Here is an 18,760-nt window from a genome sequence, read left to right on the forward strand (position 1 = left end):
ACAAAAGACTCACATAGGTTGAAAGTGAAGGCATGGAAAAAAACCTTCCAAGCAAATGGAAAGCAAAAAAAAGCTGGGGTAGCAATTCTCATATCTGATAAAATAGATTTCAAAATGAAGACCATAACTAGAGACAAAGAAGGCCACTACATAATATTGAAAGGATCTATCCAACAGGAAGATATAACCTTGATGAACATATATGCACCCAATATAGGAGCAACAAAATATATAAAAAATCTTCTGGAGGACTTCCAAGGAGAAATCGACAACAATACAATCATAGCAGGGGACTTCAACACCCCCTTGACAGCACTGGATAGATCCTCTAGGCAAAAAATTAGCAAGGAAACAGAGACTCTAAAGGAAGCACTAGACCAAATGGATTTAATAGATATCTACAGAGAATTACACCCCAAAACCACAGAATACACATTCTTCTCAAGTGCACACGGGACATTCTCAAAGATAGACCACATGATAGGACACAAACTAAATCTCTACAAGTTCAAGAAGATTGAAATCATATCAAGCATCTTCTCAGATCACAATGGCATGAAACGAGAAATCAATTGCAACAAGAACATGCAAAGACATTTCAACACATGGAGGCTAAATTGCAAGTTATTAAACAATGAATGGGTCACTGAGGAGATCAAGGAAGAAATTAAAAACTTCCTGGAAACCAATGAAAATGAACACACAACAACACAAAATCTATGGGATGAAGCAAAAGCAGTTCTGAGAGGGAAGTTCATAGCACCATAGGCCTACCTCAAAAAAAACAAGAAAAATTTCTAATTGACTGTCTAACCTAACAACGGAAAGAATTAGAAAGCAAACAAACAAACAAACAAAAAAAAACCCAGAGCAAGTAGAAGGAAGGAAATAGTAAAGATCAGAGCAGAAATAAATGACATAGAGACCAAAAAAACAATTCAAAGGATCAATGAAATAAAGACCTGGTTTTTCGAAAAGATAAACAAGATCGATGGACCCTTAGCTAGACTCACCAAGAAACAAAGAGAGAGAACCCAAATACACAAAATCAGAAATGAAAGAGGAGAAGTAACAACCAACACCACGGAAATAAAAAAGATTGTTAACAACTACTATGAACAAATATATGGCAACAAATTCGACAATCTAAGTGAAATGGACAAATTTCTAGAAACACACAGTCTCCCAAAACTGGACCGGGAAGAGATAGGAAACTTGAACAGACCAATAACTACTAAGGAAATTGAAGAGGTAATCAAGACTCTCCCAGCAAACAAAAGCCCAGGCCCAGATGGCTTCACGGGGGAGTTTTACCGAACATTCAAAAAAGAACTAACACCCATTCTCCTCAAACTATTTCAAAAAATTCAAGAAGAAGGAAGACTTCCAAACACGTTCTATGAGGCCAGCATAATTCTAATTCCATAACCAGAAAAAGACACTACGAAGAAAGAAAACTACAGGCCAATATCCCTGATGAACATAGACGCCAAAATCCTGAACAAAATATTAGCAAATCGGATCCAGAAACACATCAAAAAAATTATTCACCATGACCAAGTGGGATTCATTCCAGGGATGCAAGGCTGGTACAATATTCGCAAATCAATAAATGTGATACATCCCATAAATAAGATGAAGAATAAAAACCACATGATCATATCAATAGATGCTGAAAAAGCATTCGACAAAATCCAGCATCCATTTCTGATAAAAACGCTCAGCAATGTGAGAATAGAGGGATCATATCTCGACATAATAAAGGCCATATATGAAATACCTACAGCCAACATCATACTCAATGGACAGAAACTAAAAACATTTCCATTAAAAACAGGAACAAGACAGGGATGTCCACTTTCGCCACACTTATTTAACATTGTACTGGAAGTCTTAGCCACAGCAATCAGACATGAGAAAAAAATAAAAGGGATCCAAATTGGAAAGGAGGAAGTGAAACTGTCATTATTTGCAGATGACATGATATTATACATAGAAAACCCTAAAGACTCCATCAAAAATCTACTAGACTTAAGAATTGAATTTGGCAAAGTAGCAGGATACAAAATTAACGTCAAGAAATCGACAGCATTCTTGTACACCAATGATGAACTCACAGAAAGAGAAACTGAAAAAACAATCCCATTTACCATCTCGCCAAAAAAATTAAGATACCTAGGAATAAACCTAACCAAAGAAGTAAAAGACCTATTTGCAGAAAACTACAGGATATTGAAAAAAAGAAATAGAGGAAGATATAAAAAAGTGGAAGCACATACCCTGTTCATGGATTGGAAGAATTAACATCATTAAAATGTCCATACTACCCAAAGCAATCTATAGATTCAATGTAATCCCCATCAAAATACCACCGACATATTTCATAGAACTAGAACAAATACTTCAAAAGTTCATATGGAACCAAAAAAGACCCCGAATAGCCACAGCAATCTTGAAAAAGAAGGACAAAGTAGGTGGGATCACAATACCAGATATCAGGTTATACTACAAAGCAGCCTGGTACTGGCACAAGAACAGGCATATAGACCAGTGGCACAAGAACAGGCATATAGACCAGTGGAACAGAACTGAAAACACAGAAATGGACGCAAGGCAATACGCTCAATTAATATTTGACAAAGGTGGCAAGAGCATACAGTGGAGTAAAGACAGTCTCTTTAATAAATGGTGTTGGGAAAATTGGACAGCTACATGCAAAAAATGAAACTAGACCATCAACTTACACCATACACAAAAATAAACTCAAAATGGATAAAAGACTTAAATGTGACCCGTGAATCCATAAAAATTCTAGAAGAAAATGTATGCAACAAAATTTCGGACATCATACGGAGCAGAATTTTCACTGATACATCACCTAAGGCAACAGAAACAAAGGAAAAAATGAACACATGGGACTACATCAAACTAAAAAGCCTCTGCACAGCAAAAGAAACAATCATCAAAATGGAAATGCAACCCACTGTATGGGAGAACATCATTGCCAATGATGTATCAGATAAGGGGTTAATTTCCAACATATAGAGAGTGCTCATACAACTCCACAAAAGGAAGACAAAGAACCCAATTAAAAAATGGGCAGAGGAGCTGAAGAGACACCTCTCCAAACAGGACATACAAATGGCCAAGAGACATATGAAGAAATGCTCAACATCACTAATCATCAGAGAGATGCAAATTAAAACAACAATGAGGTATCACCTCACACCTGTCAGAATGGCCGCCATCAACAAATCATCAAACAACAAGTGTTGGCGAGGGTGTGGAGAAAAGGGGACTCTAGTATCCTAAGTGAAATAAGCCAAGCAAAAAAAAAACAAATACCACATGATCTCACTTATATACGGAATATAATGAACATAACAGTCTGAGGAATACGGTAGACCCAGAAACATGGAAGTAGGGCACAGACTGACATCCCTCAGAAGAGGAGGTGGGGGGGGGGGGTGGGAAGAGATAAACCACAGAACTTATATGCATGTATGCATGACCAATGGACATGGACAACTAAGCCGCGGACGGGGCGGGGGTGGGGTGGGGACGGGCGTGCCAATGGGGTAAAAAAGGTAAAATATCTGTAACAAAAAAATAAATAAAAAATTAAATAATAATAATAATAAAAAAATAAAGGGATAGTTTTATCAAAAAAAAAAAAAAACAAGCGTCAGTGAGGATGTGGAGAAAAGGGAACATTATACAGTTGGTGGAAATGCAGACTGGTGCAGCTACAATGGAAAATAATATGTACTTTCTTCAAAAAATTAAAAATGGGATTGCCTTATGGCCCAAAGATTCCACTTCTGGGACTATAGCCAAAGAAATCCAAAACATTAGTTTGAAAGAATACATGCACCCCTCTGTTCACTGCAGTGTTATTTGTAATAGCCAAGCTTTGGAAACAGTCCACATGTCTATCAGTAGATGAGTGGATAAAAAAGCTGTGGTACATTTATACAATGGAATACTGTCTGGCTGTAAAAAAATAAGGAAACCTTACCCTTTGCAATAGCATTGATAAACCTGGAGAGTATTATGCTAAGCGAAATAAGACAGTCAGAGAAAGACAAATACCATATGATTTCACTTATATGTGGAATTAAAGAACAAACTTAATGAACAAATAATTTTAAACAGACTCATAGATACAGAGAACAGACTGATGATTGCCAGGGTGGAGGAGGTTGGTGGACTGGGTGAAAAAGATGAAGGGATTTAAAAGTACAAATTGGTAGTCACAAAAGAGTAATGGTGATGTAAAGTACAGCATAGGGAACATAGTCAATAATATTGTAATAGCCCTGACCAGTGTGGCTCAGTTGGTTGGACATCATCTCGTGCACCAAAAGGTTACCACTTCAATTCCTGGTCAGGGCATATGCCCAGGTTGTGGGCTTGATCCTCGGTGGGGGTGGGGGTGCCAGTGTATGCAGGAGGCAGCTGATTGATGTTTTGTTCTCACATCGATGTTTCTCTCTCTCTCCCTCTCCCTTCTTGTCTCTCCAAAAATCGATACAAAATCTTTTAAAAAATAATATTGTAATAACTATGTATGGTGCTAGGTAGGCACTGGAAATATCAGGGAATCACTTTGTAAGGTATATGATTGCTTAACTACTATGTCATACACCTGAAACTAATACAAAATAATATTGAATGTAAACTAATTGAAAACAATTTTTTAATATTTTTTAAATATTAAAAAAGGGTTAAAATGGTAAATTTGATTTTACATATATATATATATCTGTGTACATTTACATAATGGACTACTACTTGGCCGTAAAAAAGAAAGATATATCCTACCACAACAAACAAAAAAAATCTAGCCTAGATGTTTCCTCAATAGAGCCTGAGACTCTTCTGAGGTTTTCTATTGCTCAGATCTCTCTGTGTGGCCACAGAGTCCTCAGAGAACCAACAAAAGGGTTTTCCACCCTGATCCCTGGTCATTCCTCGACCTGGGGGAACTTGGCCCCTTACTGACCTATATCGCATGCCTCTTCATCTGGAGAATCATTTCATGGTCACTCTTCTGAGTGGCCATCCCAGCCTCCTCGGTTACTCAGAAGGCAGTACCTACCCTCCTGTATGTCCCTGCTACACCTGTAATCTTCTCTGTTTATGAGACGGTGTGTACCAGATTCAGAGGTTTCCATGGTGAGGACATGGCACTTTTCCCTGTGCCCTAGGAGTTCTGGGTAGGGGATAGGGGACTCATTGGTCTGGGAGTCCTAGAGGAATAAACATTCTGAGCTCAGACACCAGGCAATAGGGTAGCAAGCAGGTGGAAGCACCATGTGAAAATGACTCTAGTGGCTATAGACCTATTGCCTCACAGCAGGATCCAGCACAGCCCAGGCTCTTTTTGCATATTTGTTCTCTATACATTTGACATTTGGGAATGTCAGCTAAGTAGATTTATTATTATTATTATTATTATTATTATTATTATTTTCTTTATTGATTTTAGAAGAAGGGAGAGGGAGAGAGAAATAGAAACATCGATGAGAGAGAACTCGATTGGCCGCCTCCTGCATGCCCCCCACTGGGGATTAGGCCCACAACCTAGGCATGTGCCCTGACCAGGAATCGAACCAGTGACCTCTTGGTGCATGGGTTGATGCTCAACCACTGGCCAGGCAAGCTAAGTAGATTTAGATCTCCCATGGAGTGCTCTTAGGGTGGGAGGGAGAGAGGTTGGTGGAAAAGGCAGTGGTTCTGCCATCTTGCCAAACCCTCTTTATTCTAAAAGTTTTTTTTAATTCTCTTTGGTATTTGAAGTGCAAGAGCTTTTATTTTATTTATTTTTTTACATTTAAAATGGAAAAATAGAGCACACATACAGAAAAGGGTATAAAACATGTATTCACAGCTTAACAAATAATTATAAAGCAAATACCAATGTAACCAGAGCTCATCAAAATATAGAACATTGCCAAAGCTCTAGAATTCTCCCCATATTTGCCTTTTGATCATGACTCCCCCACCCTAAACTTGGAGGTAACCTATTAGCCTGTTGTTGGTTTTTCTTTGATTATTCTTGGTTTTCTTTTGGCTATATCACCAACATATGCATTCCTAAACAATATAATTTAGCTTTGCCTGTTTTTAAAGGTTAAATCAATTGACAAGTTTTTTTCCTGTTTATATTGCAAACAACGCTGCTATAAATATTATGTTGGTGCATATATTTATTAGCAGAATAAATGCACCTCACTCCCCAACCCAGCAAGATATCCATGTCCTAATCCCTGGAACCTGTGGATGTTATCTTACTTTTGCAGAGGTGATTAAATTAAGGATTTTGAGACAAAAGGTTATCCTAGATTATCTGAGTGGGCCCAAGGGAATTACAAGAGTCCTTATAAGAGGGAGGCAGGTGGGTGAGATCCAGAGAAGGAGGTGAAACAACAGACACAGAGGTCAGAGAGAGAATGAGAGAGATTTGAAAATGCTGCACTGAGTGTTGAAGGTGGAGGAAAGAGTCAAAAGCCAAGGCATGCAGGAGGCCTCTAGAATCTAGAAAAGACAAAAAAAACAGTTTCTTCCAGAAGTGACTCAGCCATAGAAACACCTTGATTTTAAGACTTCTCCACCCACCCTGGCCAGTTTGGCTCAGCGGTTAGAGCGTCGGCCTGCGGTCCGGGGAGACCCGGGTTCGGTTCCCGCTAAGGGCACGTACTTCGGTTGCAGTTTGTCCCCGGCCCTGGTTGGTCGTGCGGGTGGCAGCCACTCGATGTGTCCCTTTCAGGTCGATGTTTCTCACTCTCTCTCCCTTCCTCTCTCTCCCTCCCACTCTATCTGTACAAAAAATGGAAAAATATCCTCGGGTGAGGATAAAAAAAAAAAAAAAGACTTCTCCACCCAAGAACTGTGAAATAATAAATTTGTGTTATGCTAAGCCACTAAGTTTGTTATTATGTGCAATGTATAGACACACAACTAGGAGTGAAATTACTGGGTCATAGAATATATTCAATTTTACTAGATAGTATTTCACGGTTTCACAATGTTGTACAATTTATATTTTTACCAGGAGTATTTGAGAATTCCTATGGCTTCACATTCTGGCCAAAATGTGCAATTGTCTGATATTGTCAGACTTTTTCACTTGTACCAATCTGGAAGACATAAATGAATCTCATTGTTGTTTAAATTTGCCTTGTCTTGATTACTAATGAGGCTGAGAATATTTTTATTGACCATTTGGATTTCCTCTTTTGTGGAGTAGCTATTCAACATTTTGCCTAGTTTTCTCTGGGATTGTCTGCAATTTTCCTATTTGTAGGATTTATAAAAATATTCTGGATACTAACACTCTTTGGATTATGTTGCAAATATCTTCTACCACCTTGTTTCTTATCTTGTCGCTCCATGGTATCTTTTGAGGAACCAAAGTTCTTCATTTTCATGTAGTCAGATATTTTCCTGTTGGGTAGTGCTTTTGTATCTTGTTTAGGAATTCCTTGAGGGCATGAGATTTTTCGTTATACTATCTAACAACTTTATAATTTTGCTTTCACACTGGTGTCTTTAATTAATCTGGAATTGTATGAGGTAGGGCTCTGCTTTATTTGTTTCCATATTAATACTACTTTTTTCCAGCAACAGTTTTCTGAGAAAGCTGTCCTTTCCTGTTCACTTGTATCACTATCTCTATCTTATTTCGAGGGTTCATAGATACGTGGGCGTGGATTTATTTCTGGGCTTTGTATTCTGTTCCATTGATCTATTTATATCTCCTTGAACCAATATTACACTGTCTTAAATATGATAATTTTATAATATGTCTTGGTACCTAATAGAGCAAATTCTCCCACCTTGACCTGTTTCTTCAAGAGTGTCTTGGCTATTTATTCTTTTTTTTTTTTTTTAATCTTTATTGTTGGATGTAAAATGTATTACAGATGTTCCACATTTTTCCCCCATTGACCCCCTCCTCCCCACTCCTGCCCCCCTCCCACCTTTTCCCACACTATTGTCTGTGTCCATTGGTTATGCATATAAGTTCTTTGGTTTATTTCTACCCACCCCCCACCCCAACCCCTTTCCCTTTGAGGTTTGTCAGTCTAGCAATGAATTTGTGCTTCTTAATCCCTTCACCTTTTTCACCCATTCCCCCAACCCCCCTCCCAACTGGCAACAAACAAAATGTTCTCTGTATCTATGAGAATGTTTCTGTTCTACCTGTTCATTTTGTTTGTAGATTCCATTGTCGATAGATATGTATTCATTGCCATTTAGTTTGTTCATATATTTTATCTTTTTCTTCAAAAAGACCCTTCAACATTTCATATAATAATGGTTTGGTGGTGATGAACTTCAACTTTTTCTTGCCTGGGAAACTCTTTATATGGCTATCGATTCTAAATGACAGCTTTGCAGGACAGAGTAATCTTGGTTGTAGGTTCTTGGTTTTCATCACTCTGAATATTTCTTACCACTCCCTTCTGGCCTGCAAAGTTTCTTTTGAGAAATCAGCTGAAAGCCTTATGGGAACTTCCTTGTAGGTAACTAGCTGCCTTTCTCTTGCTGCTTTTAAGATTGTCTCTTTGTCTTGAACCTTTTGCATTTTGATGATGATGTGTCTTGGTGTGTGCCTCTTGGGGTTCATCTTGTTTGGGACTCTCTGTGCTTCCTGGACTTGTATGTCTGTTTCCTTCACCAAGTTAGGAAAGTTTTCTGCCATTATTGTTTCAAACAGGTTTTCGATTTCTTGTTCTGGCTCTTCTCCTTCTGGCACCCCCAAGATGCGAATGTTGGCACGCTTGAAGTTGTCCCAGAGGCTCCTTACACTATCCTCATTTTTTTGGATTCCTTTTTCTTTTTCCTGTTCTGATTGGGCATTTTTTGCTTCCTTATATTCCAAATCGATGGTTTGCTCCTTGGATTTACGTACTCTATTATTGAAGCTGTGTAAATTATTCTTTATTTCAGTTAAAGCCTCCTTCAATTCTAACTGTGTATCCATGATTTCTAACTGGTCCTTTTTTATGCTCTTGAGGCCCTCCCTAAGTTCACTGAGGTTCTCACTAAGTTTACTGAGCATCCTTATAAGCAGTATTTTGAACTCAGTATCTGTTAGGTTGCTTATCTCCATTTCGCTTAGTTCTTTTATTGGGGTTTTGTTCTGTTTTTTAATTTGGGACCTGTTTCTTTGTCTCCTCATTTTGGCTGCCTCCCTGTGTTTGTTTCAGTGTATTACTTAATGAGAGGTATGGGGCTCGCTGAGACCAGATGCTACTTGTTTGAAAGAATTTAGGAAAAACCTGAAGCAGGATCCAAGGCAGGCCAATCCTATGGTTAAGCAAGTGGCAACAGCTTGGGTGGGCTTGAAAGTTGGGAGGGCTTGAAAGTTGGGAGGGCTTGAAAGTTGGGTGGGGCGGGGCGGGGCGGGGCGGGGCGGGGCCTCAGGGAGTCAACAGGGTGGGGCTGCCAGTGTGAGCCAGGTTGCTGGAGTCCCAGATATGACGACTGTCTGCCGCCCCGGGAAGGGCTCACCAAAGGAACAAAGGCCTCTGACAGCACGTCTGTCCCGAAGAAAACCCCCTCTCCAGCCCTCGCTCCAGTGCCAAACAGCTCAGTTCTTCCCTGTATGTCTCTGGCGCCCATGGAGCTGCCTCCCCTCCAAGCTTAGAGGGAGAGAGTCCAATAAGTCCGAGCGCGGGCCCTTTAGGGAGCTGCCTGGGGCTCCAGCCACTTCAGCTTCCCTCAGCCTCAGTTTCCGCTGGTTTTTCCAGCCAGAAGTTATGGGGATTTCTCTTCCCGGCACTGGAACCCTGAGCGGGGCACCTGGTGTGGGTCAGGGACCCCTCAGTCCTCAGGAACAGCTGCAGGAGCCTCCTGATTTTTATCCCCCACACATGGCTGTGGGACCAGCCCATCGCTGCCACCGCAGCCGCTGCCCCTCGCGTCTCCGCCCCTCCTACCAGTCTCGATGTGGCTGCTGCTTTAATTCCGTAGTTGTAGGACTTCCATTCAGCTTGATTTCAGGCAGTTTTGAATGATGGTTGTTCTGTAGTTTAGTTGTAACTTTGATGTGGTTGTGGGAGGACGCGATACCGCGTTTACCTACCCGCCATCTTGACCAGAAGTCTTGGCTATTTATTCTTTAACCACATCAATTTTATATTTGATTGTCAATCTCTCCCACCCCATCTCCAACCCCCCAAATTCTGAGACTTTGGAATTGCATTGATTCTATTAAAAAAAATTTAAGTAAAATGCTATCCTTTTAATCCATACATTTAGTAAATTATTTATTTCTTCAATGTCTCTAATAAAATTTAAAATTTTCTCAGTATAAAACTTATACATCTTGACTTCCTGTCAAGATGGTGGTGTAGGTAACTGCAGTATTGCCTCCTCCCACAACCACATCAAAATTACAACTACAGAACAACTGTCATTCAAAACCACCTGAAATCAAGCTGAATGGAAGTCCTACAACTATGGAATTAAAGAAGCAGCCACATGGAGACTGGTAGGAGGGGCGGAGGCGCAGACAGGTCCCACACCCACGTGTGGCAGATAAATATCAGGAGGGACACCTTGGCTGGGAAGGTCCTCCCTGAGGAGTGACGCGTCCCGGTCCCACACCAGGCCGTCAGCTCAGGGTTCCAGTGCCAGGAAGAGAAGTCCCCATAACTTCTGGTTTTAAAAACCAGCGGGAACTGAGGCAGCTGCTGGAGCCCCAGGCAGTTTCTCTTAAAGGGCCTGTGGCACTTACTTACTCAGACTTGCTCCCTCTGAGCTCCAGCATGGGGGAGGCAGCTTGAGGGGCACCAGAAACATACAAGGAAGAACTGAGTTGTTTGGCACTGGAGCGAGAGCTGGTGAGGCAGCTTTCTCCTGGACAAACGTGCTGGCTGAGGCTGTTGTTCCTTTGGTGAGCCCTTCCCCCACAGGTCCGGCAGCCATATCTGGGACTCCAGCAACCTGGCTCACACTGTTTGCCCTACCCTGGTGTTTCCCTGAGGCCCTGCCCCACCCAACTTTCAGGCCCACCCAAGCTGTTCCCAAGAATGGCCTATCTTGGATCCTGCTTCAGATTTTCCTAAATTCTCTAAAACAAGCAGCATCTGGTCTCAGTGAGCCCCATGCCTCTCATTAAGTGACCCCAGGCCTGGCATTAGAAGCAGCCAGACTTGGTTCACAACTTGGCTTTGCCTGGGCACCTCCAAGCCAAGCACAAGAAGCAGCCATCTGCAGCCTGCTTTGCAGCTTATGCCTGGTGGACCCGGGTACAATACAGGCAATGGCTGACCTTGCCCCGGAGCCAGCACACCCAGGGGCCAGCTTCAGATCTCATCAAAACACCACCACCCAATCATCTCCACAAGTGACACAGTCAAGGGATGGACTCAGTGGGTACCAGGGCCCTGCTGAAATAAGTCTTGCTCTGTGTGGTGGGCCCCTACACCGTAGATCCTCCAAGGTAGTCAGAGGTCGGTGGGTAGTGGGCACAGCCAGTCTTTGCAGCTGATCAGTCTGAGTAAAACCCTCTCATTGATGTGCCAACAGCAATCAAGACTCAGTTATAGCCCTGGTCAGTTTGGCTCAGCGGCTAGAGCATCGGCTTCCGGTCCAAAGAGGCCCCAGTTCGGTTCCCGCTAAGGGCATGTACCTTGGTTGCAGTTTGTCCCCGGCCCTGGTTGGGTTGTGTGGGAGGCAGCCACTTGATCTGTCCCTTTCACATTGATGTTTCTCTCTCTCTCTCCCCCTCCTGCTCTATCTGAACAAAAAATGAAAAAATGTTCTCAGATAAGGATTAAAAAATAATAGAAATAAATAAATAAATAAATAAATAAATAAATAAATAAATAAATAAATAAATAAAATGGGGATTAAAAAAAAGACTCAATTATAACCAAAGAGTGTACAGTCCACACTAGGGGTGCACGTCAAGGGGCACATATGGGAGACCAGAGAGACTATGTTACAGGACACTTACTATAATAGGCCACCCTAGGAAGCCCAAGAGACATAGCAACTCTACCTAATACATAGAAACAAACACAGGGAGGCAGCCAAAATGAGGAGACAAAGAAACATGACTCAAATTAGAGAACAGAACAAAACTCCAGGAAATGAACTAAACGAAATGGAGATAAGCAATCTAACAGATATTGAGTTCAAAACACTGCTTATAAGGATGCTCAATGAACTTAGTAAGAACTTCAGTGAACTTAGTGAGGACCTCAAAAGCATAAAAAAGCACCAGTCATAAATGAAGGAGGCACTAACTTAAATAAAGAATAATTTACACAGATTCAGTAGTACAGTAGGTAAAGCCAAAAAGTAAACCATCAATTTAAAATATAAGAAAGCAAAAAAACACTCAATCAGAACAGCAGAAAGAAAAAAGAATCCAAAAAAAATGAGGATAATGTAAGGAGCCTCTGGACAACTTCAAACATGCCAACATTTGCATCTCGGGGGTGCCAGAAGGAGAAGAGAGAGAACAAAAAAATGAAAACCTATTTGAAACAATAATGGCAGGAAACTTCCCTAACTTGGTGGAAAAAAACAGACATACAAGTCTAGGAAGCACAGAGTCCCAAACAAGATGAACCCCAAGAGGCCCGCACCAAGGTACATCATCATCAAAATGCAAAATGTTCAAGATAAAGAGAGAATCTTAAAGCAGCGGGAGAAAAGCAGTTAGTGACCTACAAGGGAGTTCCCATAAGACTGTCAGCTGATTTCTCAAAATAAACTTTGCAGGCCAGAAGGGAGTGGCAAGAAATATTCAGAATGATGAAAAGCAAGAACCTACAACCAAGATTACTCTATCCTGCAAAGCTATCATTTAGAATCAATAACCATATAGTTTCCGAGAAAAGAAAAAGCTAAAAGAGTTCATCCCCACCAAACCAGTATTACATGAAATGTTGAAGGGTCTTCTTGAAGAAAAAGAAGATAAAAAATATGAACAAACAAAATGGCAATAAATACATATCTATCAACAATTGAATCTATAAACAAAATGAACAAGCAGAACAGAAACATTCTCATAGATGCAGAGAACATTTTGTTAGTTGCCAGATGGGAAGGGGATGGGGGAATGGGTGAAAAAGGTGAAGGGATTAAGAAGCACAGATTGGTTGTTGGACTGACAAACCTCAAAGGGAAGGGAGGGAAGAAATAAACCAAAAAAACTTATGTGCATATAGCATAACCAATGGACACAGACAACAGTGTGGAGAAAGGCGGAGGGGGAGCAGGGAGGAGGGGGTCAATAGGGAAAAAAAGAGGAACATCTGTAATATATTCACTAATAAAGATAAGTTAAAAAAAAACTTATACATCTTTTGTTAGATTTATTCCTAGATACTTGGTAAAAATTATATATTTTTTTAAAATTTCATATTAGTAAAGATCTTTTTCTGGTACAGAGAAATATAATTGATTTTTAGAGATTGATTTTGTATCCAGCAAATTTATAAACTCTTTAATCAATATTAGAACTTTATCTACAGATCATTTTGGATTTTATTCATATACGAGTGCATCATCTGTGAATGTCGACGATTTGCTTTTACTTGTCTTGTTACAGATCTCAAAGGGAAAGATCTCATCATTTTACCATTAAGAGTGATGTTTCCTCTAAATATATCACAGATATTCTTTATCAGATTAAGAAAGTTCCTTTCTATTCCTAGGTTTGCCCAACATTTTTATCATAAACAGATGTTGATTTTATCAAAAATATTTTTCCACATATATTGAGATGATCATGTGTGTCTGCTTTTTTAATCAGTAAATATGGTGAATCGCATTCATTTATTTTCTAATGTTAAAATAATCTGTATTCCAGGTAAATCCAACATGATCATCATATATTATTTTTATTTTCTGTATTACTACTTTGTATATCTTAATTTTTAAAAAAGATTTTTATATCTTGTTTATAAAGGAGCGTTAGGGGGACATAGGCCATGATTTGCTTGATACAACCCCAGTTTATTCTTGTCATTTTCACATCATTGTTTACAGCATGTACTCTAAACCTCAAAGGTGACATGGTTTGGGTGATAAAGTATGTGATCACTCTAGTGAGAATGACTGTGGTATTGTCTTCTCACAGTGTCTGTCTAGTTTTCTCATTTTATATTTTCTAGAAGCATTTATATAAGATTGGAACTATGTCTTTTTTAAAATACGTTTTTATTTATTTTTTAGAGAGAGAGGAAGGGAAAGAGAGATGGAAACATCCATATGAGACAGATACATCGATAGGCTCACTCCTACACACCCCCCTACTGGATATTGAGCCCAAAACCAGAATTGAACCAGCACCTCTCAGTCCATGGGACAATGCTCAAGACACTGAGCCACAGAACTATGTCTTTTTTATTTTATTTCATTTTTTTTTATCCTCACCCGAGGACATTTTCCCATTTTTTGTTCAGACAGAGTAGGGGGGAGAGAGAGGAAGAGAGAGAGAGAGAGAGAAACATCGACATGAAAGATACAGAACGAGTGGCTACCACCCACACAACCCAAACAGGGCCGGGGACAAACTGCAACCCAGGTACGTGCTCTTAGCCAGAACTGAACCCGGGTCTCTCTGGACCGCAGGCCAACACTCTAACTGCTGAACCAAACCAGCCAGGGCGGAACTATGTCTTTTTTAAATGTTTGGTAGAATTTGCTGCTGAAGCCGTTTGGGGTCAGAGTTTTCTTACTGAAGCCATTATTTTATTGGTTATAGTATTATTCATGTTTTCTATTTCTCTTTGATTCAATTTTGAGGTTATAATTTTACACTAATTTTTTAGTTTTTTCCTAAAGTTTTTAGCATATAGCTTTTCAAAATATACTCTTATCTTTTTAATGTCTGCAGTACCAGTAGCGGCGGTTCTGATATAGGTTAATTCTTCTTTATTATTTTATAGAGGTTTGTTAATTGTTTTAATTTTTTCAAAAAATCAACTTTAAGTCTTGTCGATCCTTCTACTGTATATTCATTTTCTATTTTATTACTGTTTGCTCTATGTTATTTCCTTTCATACATTTTCTTTGGGTTTACTTAGCTATTCTTTGTCAAACTTCTAGCCATTGATGCATAACTTGTTCTTTTTCACTCTTGTTCTTATCTAATATATGTACATAAGGCTCTAACACATTTTTTTTCTGTAAAATCCAGATAGTAAATATATTTGGCTTGGCAGATATCTCTCAGAACTGCTCAGTTCTGCCATGGTAGCAAAAAAAAAAAAAAGAAATTGGTGATAAATAACAAATGGAAGTGTGACTATGTTCCAATAAAACTTTATTTACAAAATTAGGCTATGTATTGGACTTGGCTTGTGGGCTGGATTTTGCCAACCCTTGCTCCAAACTTTACCCTATGTACTATATTAACATCTCACAAATGTTGATGTTACATTTTGTTATTCAGTTCAAATATTTTCTCATTTCCATTTTGCATTCTTTGACATATAAATTATTTTTTAAGTATGTTTCTTACTATCTAAATATTTATGGATTTCTAGTTTTCTTTTTTTTTCTTTTGGCTACTAATTTCTTCCTAATTGTATTGTGGTCAGAGAATGTGCTCTCTATCAGTGCTATTCAATAGAAATATAATGCAAGCCACATATGTAATTTAAAATTTTCTAGTAGCTACATTAAAAAATAAATAAAAAGAAGCAGGTGGAAATTAATGTTAATAATGGGTTTTATTTTTATTTAACCTTACATATTTAAAATAGTATCATTTCGCCCTGGCCGGTTTGGCTCAGCGGTTAGAGTGTCGGCCTGTGGTATAGAGAGACCCAGGTTTGGTTCCCTCTAAGGGCACGTACCTCGGTTGCAGTTTGTCCCCAGCCCTGGTTGGGTCGTGTGGGTGGCAATTACTCGATGTGTCCCTTTCACATCGATGTTTCTCTCTCTCTCTCCCTCCCACTCTATCTGAACAAAATATTGAAAAATGTCCTCGGGTGAGGATAAAAATAAAATAAAATAGTATCATTTCAACATGTAATCAATATAAAATGTATTAACGCTATATTTTACATTGTTTTAATATTTTCATATTATGTTTTCAAAATACAGTGTATATTTTACATATACAACTCATCTTAATAGAACTAGCATAATTTTACATGTTTAGCATGTGCCTAATACCTACCATATTAGACAGTGTACATCTAGATGGTGTCATCTTTGAAATTTGTTAAGACTTACTTATGGTCTAGTATATGGTCAATTTTTATAAATGTTCTATGTATATTTGAAGAGAATTTGTAATTTTTAGTTACTGGACACAGCATTTTATGCAAAATGTATTTATCAAAATTTTCATTTGACCCTGACTGGTTTGGCTTAGCAGTTAAAACATTGGCCCATAGATCAAAGGGTCATGGGTTTGATTCCCAGTCAAGGGCACATACCTGAGTTGCTGGCTCAATCCCCAGCCCCAGTCAGGGTCGTGGAGGGCAACCAATCAATGTGTCTCTCTCACATCAATGTTTCTCTCTCTCTCTCTATCCCTCCTTTCCACTCTATCAAAAAATCAATGAAAAAATAATCCTGGATGAGGATTAACCAAAACAAACAAACAAACAAACAAACAAACCTGGCTGGTTTTGCTCAATGGTTAGAGCGTCGGCCTGAGGTCCAGAGAGACCCAGGTTTGGTTCCCACTTAGGGCATGTACCTCGGTTGCAGTTTGTCCCCGACTCTGGTTGGGTCTTGCGGGAGGCAGCCACTCGATGTGTCCCTTCACATCGATGTTTCTCCTTCTCTCTCTCTCTTCCTCTCTTTCCCTCCCACTCTATCTGAACAAAAAATGGAAAAATGTCCTTGGATGAGAATAAAAAAATTCATCTGGTCAAATTTTTTTACTGTGTTGTTCAAATCTTTGTATCCTTAATAAATTTTTGGTGTGTTATTCTGTCAGTCACAGAGTACTATATGAAAATCTTTCATCATGTTTTGAATTTGTCTAATTATCTTTGTAGTTCTATCCATTTTCCATTGCATATTTTGAGGTTATGAATATAATATTTAAATTTTATCTTCTTGAATTAAATGATTCATTGTTATACAGTAACAATGAACGTTAAAAATCATTTTGTTTCTTGGTCCTGGCTGGTTAACTTAAGTTTGTTAGGGCATTGTCCCATACACCAAAGCTGTGGGTTTGATCCCAGTCAGGGCATGTACAAGAATCAACCAATAAAGAAAATGTCAGTAAAAAAAGAAACAATCAATGAATCCATGAATAAGTGGAACAACAAATCAATGTCTCTCTCTTTCCCTTTCTCGCTCTAAGAATCCATTTTTATCCTCACCCAAGGACATTTTTCCATTTTTTGTTCAGATAGAGTGGGGAGGGAGAGAGAGAGAGAGAGAAACATCGACATGAAAGGGACACATCTAGTGGTCGCCACCTGCACAACCCAACCAAGGCTGGGGACAAACTGCAACTGAGGTACATGCCCTTAGCGGAAACTGAACCTGGGTCTCTCTGGACCTCAGGCCAACGCTCTAACCGCTGAGCCAAACCGGCCAGGGCTAAGAATCCATTTTTAAAAAAAGAAATCATTTTCTTTCTGAAAGGATGTTAGCCTTAAAGTCTGTTTTGTCTTCCTTCACTTTGTTTTGGTTATTGCTTGCATGGTATTTCTTTCTCCAGTCTTTTATTTTCAAAATTAAAAAATTTTTTTTATTGAATTGAGAGAGATCAACTTGTTGTACCACTCATTTATGCATTCATTGATTGAATCTTTTGTGTGCCCTGAGAGGGATCAAACCCACAACCTTGGCCTGTCAGGATAATGCTCTAACCAACTGGGCTACCTGGCCAGGGCTTCAGTTGTTTTTAATTTGAATGTAATATTACCATTACATTTTGAATAAAGTTATCATTTTACACAGTGACTTCCATTTTTCACTACCAGTTTTATTTTTTTGTTTGCTTTTTAGATTAGTTTTTGTTGTTTTTTTTTTAATCATTTTTTCCTCTCTACTAGTTTTGGAAGACCTGTAGTTAAACTAGACAAGGGAGGACCCTCCTGCACTGAGATCCCTTAAATCTTTTTGGCCAAACCAAAGGAAGAGACAGGACTTTTGCTCCCATTTTCCCAGGCATCTTCACTCTCTCCTTGGCTGTCCCTACCCCAAACAGTCTCTCTCACCAGTCCAAAGAACCTTTACTGAGTGGGGCAAGAAGCTTGGCCCCAAATCATCTTTCATTCATTTCTTGTGTCCTGAATCCTTAAGAGTCTAGGCTTTTGAAAGTCAAACCTTTTCTCTGTTTCTGAGGTAACATCCTTCCTGGAAGTCCTGTCTACTTCATATTCTAGCTGCAGAAATTGGGGGAGCTTTGTGGGGCTACAGAATTTACGAGGCAAATACAACTGGCCCAGTGACAACAAAGGAGGAAGATTGAGGTCTGGTGGCAGTTCTGTTCTCCCCCTAACCTCAACTCTCCTTTCTCTCTGCTCCAGAGTAGGCTGTGAGCCCACCACTCAAGGAGGCTGCCCTGAAGGGGGCCGTGCATCAGGCCTTTCTCTAGTTGAAGCACATGGGCATTTAATTTTAGGGGCACCGCCGTGGCTGCTTTGGCTCAGTGATTAGAGGGTCGGCCTGTGGACCACTGAGTCGGAGGTTTGATTCCGGTCAAGGGTATGTACCTTGGTTGCGGTTCATCCCCGTCCCTGGTCAGGGTCATGCAGGAGGCAACCTGTCCACGTATCTCTCATGTGGATGTTTCTCTCTCTCTCCC

The sequence above is a fragment of the Molossus molossus genome, unplaced genomic scaffold, assembly GCF_014108415.1.
Source record: "Molossus molossus isolate mMolMol1 unplaced genomic scaffold, mMolMol1.p scaffold_m16_p_4, whole genome shotgun sequence".
NCBI lineage: Eukaryota > Metazoa > Chordata > Mammalia > Chiroptera > Molossidae > Molossus > Molossus molossus.